The sequence below is a fragment of the Rhinopithecus bieti genome, unplaced genomic scaffold (assembly GCF_001698545.2).
Source record: "Rhinopithecus bieti isolate Rb0 unplaced genomic scaffold, ASM169854v2 scaffold_26504, whole genome shotgun sequence".
Taxonomy (NCBI): domain Eukaryota; kingdom Metazoa; phylum Chordata; class Mammalia; order Primates; family Cercopithecidae; genus Rhinopithecus; species Rhinopithecus bieti.
Window position 1 is genome coordinate 2,251,872 of NW_016812891.1, and position 6,193 is coordinate 2,258,064.

Below are 6,193 nucleotides of genomic sequence, written 5' to 3' on the forward strand. Positions count from 1 at the left end.
ACACGTATGTTTATTGCGGCACTATTCACAATAGCAAAGACTTGGAATCAACCCAAATGTCCATCAGTGACAGACTGGATTAAGAAAATGTGGCACATATACACCATGGAATACTATGCAGCCATAAAAAAGGATGAGTTTGTGTCCTTTGTAGGGACATGGATGCAGCTGGCAACCATCATTCTCAGCAAACTACCGCAAGAACAGAAAACCAAACACCGCATGTTCTCACTCATAGGTGGGAACTGAACAATGAGATCACTTGAACTCGGGAAGGGGAACATCACACACCGGGGCCTATCATGAGGAGGGGGGAGTGGGGAGGGAGTGCAGTGGGAGTTATACCTGATATAAATGACGAGTTGATGGGTGCTGACGAGTTGATGGTTGCAGCACACCAACATGGCACAAGTATACATATATAACAAACCTGCACGTTATGCACATGTAACCTAGAACTTAAAGTATAATAATTTAAAAAAAATTAAAAAAAAAAAAGTTTGGTGGAACTCGAAGTGGACTTCAAAGTAGAAAGAGGCGCTACAGCCTAAGTTCTGTACACGACATGGACGGTACTTCCAGCAGAACTGTAGGAAGTCGCCCTCTGAGACAGAGGTTGCAAGATACTGTGGGCTTGTGTTTTCCCATGAGAGCTTACGGCAAGCACTCAAAGCCTTTCCTTTCCAATAAAAAGAAAAATTCAGGCCAGGCGTGGTGGCTCATGCCTGTAATCCCAGGCTTGATCACTTGCAGTGGGTGGATCACTTGAGGTTAGGAGTTCGAGACCAGCCTGGCCAACATGGTGAAACCCCATTTCTATGGTGAAACCCCTGTCTCTACTAAAAACAGAAAAATTAGCAGGGCGTGGTGGCACATGCCTGTAATACCAGCTACTCGGGAGGCTGAGGCAGGAAAAACGCTTAAACCCACGAGGTAGAGGTTGCAGTGGGCCGAGATCGCGCCATTGCACTCCAGCCTGGGCAACAAGAGCGAAATTCTGTCTCAAAAAAGAAAAAAAAAAAATCATCTTTCTGAATTAATGCTTGAGAAATGCCCCTTTCCTGTTGACTCAGATTTAGCCCCAAAATGGCATTTGATTAAACAGCATACAGTTCCTATATTCAACATTTTTTGATACATTTGATCCATCTTTGGTTTCTAGAAGATGAAGATAGGCTTAGAGAGAGAAGGCGGCTTAATACTGAAGAAGAGGTTGATCCCCTCTCAATGCACAAATACATACGTTTGAAGCTACCGCACAGGTAAATAATCCATTATGTAAACTGGGACCAAAGTTAGCTCCTGGAATGACTGAAATAACTGGGGACAGTTCTGCAATTCCACAAGCTAATTGTAACTCGGAAGAGGATACAACCAACCTGTGTTTGCAGTCACGGAAGCAGAAGAACCGTTAGGTATCTGGAGACAGCCATGCTCGTGTTAGCAGACAAGGAACTTGGAAAGTCCGCACACAGATTGATTACATACACTGTCTTGTGCCTGATTTGCTTCAAATTACGGGGAATCCCTACTACTGGGGAGTGATGGACCGTTATGAAGCAGAAGGCCTTCTTGAAGTGAAACCTGAGGCCTGAAAGCACGTTTTTGCTCAGGGACTCTGCGCAAGAGGACGACCTCTTCTCTGTGAGCTTAGCGGTGGCAGCAGATCCCTGCATGCCCAAATTGAGCAGTGAAATCACAACTTTAGTTCTGATGCTCACGATTCGTGTGTACTTCACTCCTCTACTGTAACAAGACTTTTAGAACACTATAAAGATCCCAGTTTGTGCATGTTTTTTGAAACATTGCTTACTATATCACTCAGTGGGACTTTTAGCCTGAGGTATATCCGTGGCGTGGTAATCGGCAGGTGCACTAAGTATGATGGAATTGATGGGCTCCCTTTACCCTCAATGTTTCAGGATTTTTTAAAAGAGTATCGTTATAAAGAAAAAGTCAGAGTTCGCTGGTTAAAATGAGAACCACTCAAGGCAAAGTAAACTCTCCTGTCCCAAAGGGTGTTCACTAGGTCCGCTTTCATGTGCATCAGAAGGTACACCTATAGAAAGCACACACAGCAATGCTAAGTTTTTTCATACAGTATGTTAGCATAGTGTTAGCATCTGTCAGATGCGACCTGCTGTTACTTATTCAGAAGAACATGGTGCCTATTGGAACAATAGAGGATAGAGCTACAGGTGTTCAGTAAGACTGCAAGAGCATTTGGCTGATTTATCTAACAGTTTGGCTTTTAACGGCTGCAGTGTTTGAGTGAGACAACTCTGGGGCATTTGCTATGAAGAATTCTATATCTTACTGAAGAACAAATCATTAATATTGGATGAGTATTTCAACAATGTGACTAATGTTTGAAATTATTTTTTCTGAGAGTTTTTCTATGAACTTCCAAAAGTAATGATGTTTGTAGTTACTATAAATCAAGCTTTGGAAGTCAAAAAAAAAAAAAAATAGAATGTCTTCCTTTTAGAAAAAAAGAATGCAATTTTCTGTCCACAAGGGCATAGTGCAGTTCACTTAGGTGTTGACATAGTTTATAATCAGGCTCCTTTTCTCTTCTGAAAAAGGTACTGTTAGGTAATACAGATTTCTAAGTCATTCATAAATTTCAGACTTACAAAGTTAGTAGTAGAATTTTATTGAAAGGCCCTAGGTACTAATTTTTTAAATGAGTGCTTTAACTTAAAACAGGTGTTTGAAATAACTGCTGCAATGTAGTCTTGCATGTGGTTATTTTTCAAAGTTGATGTGCAGTCTAATTTTTGTTACATAAAAGTTGGATCTTTTCCTATGCCCAGGATGATTTTGTGAACCATGAAGTACCTGAGATTAGAAGATGCCCAAACAAGTCAGATAAGAGTAACTACAGTGGTTGCTGATGTTGATATTATTGTTGAACTGTAATTAATAATTCAGATGGCAGCATTTATCTCTTTTTTGTAAATGCTCATAGCTGAATTGCTTAAGTATAATATATAGAATTTCGGTGCAGTTAATTCTTAATGGAAAACCTGAAACCTAAATTGCAGATTTAAAAGGTACTGTACAATGATTATATCTGTAAATAACTTTACTTAGCACCTTTTTATCACTTAAAATAATGTGTACTATTATTTGAGTGAGCTCTTCTGGAAGTTATCAAATTATAGTGTTTGCTTCTTAGTAACTGAACTGAATTTACTGTTCTGTTCTAGACATTTTGCACTAAAGTAGCTGAATTCACTCTTGTGTCTTTTTGTTAATGTGCTCCGTACCACTGGTGAGTACTCCGTAGTTTCGTTACCTGCTGCTATCCAGAATGTTATTTTACATCCCTATGGCTATTGCCAAGGCTACAAAAAAGAAAACCTTTATTTTATGGAACACTAATCCTTTGACTGCTTATGTATGTTTCTACTTTCTGCATCTTGTTATGGCTACTTTTTTGTTCTAATAAAGTATGTTTAGTGTTCTCTTTGTGTATCTGCTGTTTTATACATTTGCAACACTTTCTCTTACAAATTGAATGGTTTGGGGTTTTTAAATAAGCATTAACTTACAATCTTTCTATAGTTAATGCAGAGTTACTGTACAGTCTAATATTGACTTATCAGAATAAGCTAACTCTAAATTTAATGCTCTACAGCGTATCAATCATAATCACATATATTGTGGAAGAGTGTCTACAGTTACTGCAAATTACTATACATTTTAGGTTATAACAGAAAACTGACAGAGAAATAATAAACCTATTGATTTCCCTGCTTATCAGTGAAAGATTGAAACTATCCAATGACATATTATAGTAAATGAGTATCTGTAACCTCCCACCACATCAGAGGTACAGTAAATGAAGTCTTATAAACTAGTAATATATCAGTACCATTAATTGGTTTGGGGACCATCTTGATAAAAATAAATGCCCCAAATGTAGAACTTTAACCAAGGACTTGTCCATTTTAAAGTAATGATTTCTATTGTTTCTAATTAAAGTCCCTGAAGATCATATACCAAAGTGTTTGAGAACTTGATCCAAACCTACTTTAAAGCATTATGTGCCATTAAGTTGTTATGACATAATTATATTGTTGAGTCTGTTTTCTTGAGCTTATAATATATCTGGAAAATAAACCTCTTGAGAAAAACAAGAAATTACTGTTAACTGCTAGTTCGAAACAAATATTATATTGACCTAAACATTCAAGATAAGATGGCCAACTTACATGGGCTTTGCTAAATCAGTTCTTAGAATTGTGCTGAGGGTTAGAATATATATATATATATATTTTTTTTTCCTAATGAAAAGGACTTCTATGAGATGCTGACAAGATTTCCCAGGACACAGACATTTGACCTTATAGAAGCTGCAACTAAAATTTTCTTTCAAGATTACCACTGATTTGACATCATAACTAGATAGATAACATTTGATAAAAAAATAAAATGAACTAAACAAACTCTTGTATCCTTAAATACCTTGAAGAATAATTTGATCTGGTTTTCTGATAAGAGGGTAACATCTTAGGAAGAACAATCTATTCCCAGCAAGTTGTTTGATGGAATGTCCCTGCCTTATCTTCATATTTCTCCACAATAACCAGTATAGAGCCAAGTAGGCAGGAGCCACTATGAGTATACGGTGTCTTCAATCAAATCACTGTTGAGTGTGTCCTAGGAAAGAATGTATGATGTGTTATTGAATCCCAAAAGGAATACAAGACTGAAGCCTTATAGAACTTATTGTCTTATTTGGAGAGCCAAGCTCACAAATATGAAATGGTAAGATGACAATAAATAAAAATGTAACACCATGAAAAATTCTATATAAATTGTTTTCTAACTTTAATAACCATAAAACTGAATTAGAAAACTAGCAGATGTAATTAAGTATATAAACATATTAGAAAGAGAAGAAAAACATGAGTCCTGAAACCAACAGACAGCATCCAAAGACCGGAATTGGGTAAAGTTTGCTGGTGGGGATCGTTTGCTACAAAAGTTCAGAGAGGGAAAGATTAATAGAAACTGATGTGATTTTTTTATGGAGAGATGGCATTAAAGGACCATGAGACTCTTAAAATCTAGAGGGGAAGAGACGAGTTTGGCTGGTTGAAGGAAAGCAGAAGCAATGTGCAAGAATGTGAATAAACGAAGGGCAACAGAAGAATTGCAAGATGACTAGGTTGGCGCCCTTGTCACATCGTATCTTTCATATACCCTGAGGTTCTCATAAGCAAGAGAGTGTTTGTTTGTTGTTTGACTTTTTGCTATTTTCTTCCCCTCATTACTTCCCTCTCCCCAACCCTCAGAGCTAAGGACATAGCTGTCACTCATGATTTGTCAAAATAAAAAGCACAGAAGTGACAGAGATACACACATAACCAGGTTAAATAATTCCAGTAAATAAGAAGAGGAAAGAATGGATTAACATGCTCCTCCTCGGGCCTACCTGAAGCTTTTTTCCAGTAGCTGGTATAATATGTCATATCGAATTAACATAAGTTGTTTGTCTGTATGTCATGTTCAGCAGATGGTATATGACAGATAGTTTATATTCAACATATGTTCCTTGTGTTAATTCAAATTATTAACTGTCTTCCAAACATCTAATATAACTTAATGATATAAATTATTATTCCAGTCCTGGAGTAGAAATAAGCAAACAGATGTGGGTCAGTGAAGCTAAAAAAATGGTATTTAAAGCTAGTGTAAGTCAAATCCCCTAAAATAAGTGGCAGCACATTACAAGTCAGTACATACAAACATAGTCAAACTACAGGTAGTTTGCTTGGTTCAAAATGCTTCTACAATGCTTTCAGGTGTGGTGTCCAAGCTGCCTTCCTGAAACCCCACCCCTGCCCATTGATTTACATGAGGCTTTTTAACACACTTATATTAATTTCTTGGCCTCTTGAGGCATTTGAATTCGTGGTCTCTCTACTATAATTTGTCTTGACACTGTGAACGCAATCTATATTTTCCCTCAAGCATTTTATCAAATTTCTTTCTTTAAATTTTGGTTCATCTACTAAACTTTTAAAGATATAAGTTACATTCCTAAGTCAAAGTGATATCCACATAGATTCAAAGATATAAGAACCTGAATAATAAACATAGTGCATTTGCTTCTGTGTGTATATTAAAGCATGACTATTTGGTTACATTGATATTAAAAACTTTGTTTTGATTATATGGA

General features: G+C 36.9%; 1 pseudogene; it reads left to right on the top strand.

Annotated features, from left to right (window-relative positions):
- Positions 1–2,000, top strand: part of LOC108512039 (suppressor of cytokine signaling 5-like) — a 15,210-nt pseudogene extending 13,210 nt beyond the window's left edge.
- Positions 2,001–6,193: the final 4,193 nt, after the last annotated feature.